Genomic DNA, 516 nt, shown 5'->3' on the forward strand with positions numbered 1-516 from the left:
TTCCCTGGGTTGCCTTTTTAACCTTTTTTGAAAAAGATTCATCATTTTCGGTTGTTATAACAGCATGAAACCCGTGTAGAGGGTTAATTGTCTTAAGGAGTGTCCCATATCTGTTTTAATCATTTGTTCTCTTCGGATTTCTATTTCCTAAAATTGCAAACTGAGTCGAACTGAGCAGTGTTTTAACTATTTTTTCCATCTGTTTCTGTCCCCCTCATTGCCTAACAGTCTTCTTCATTATGGAATGAAAAAGAGATGAGATGAGTTAAGAAACTTTTTAACCTGATTCATCATCTTCGATTGTTATAACAGCATGAGTATGGTCTTAACTGAATCAAGGAGTCTCCTATATATGTTTATATCTCTTTTTGTTGTCAGCCAAGTCTTATTCGATTTAACTTTTAATATTTAAATAAATTTAGGATAATATCAAGGTTTATTTATAACTTAAGACTTAATAATAATAACTTTCTTATAAATTTATACGATTTTTTTTCTTTTTGTAATACTAACTTT

The sequence above is a fragment of the Teleopsis dalmanni genome, chromosome 1 (assembly GCF_002237135.1).
Source record: "Teleopsis dalmanni isolate 2A chromosome 1, ASM223713v2, whole genome shotgun sequence".
In the NCBI taxonomy this organism is placed as follows: Eukaryota; Metazoa; Arthropoda; class Insecta; order Diptera; family Diopsidae; genus Teleopsis; species Teleopsis dalmanni.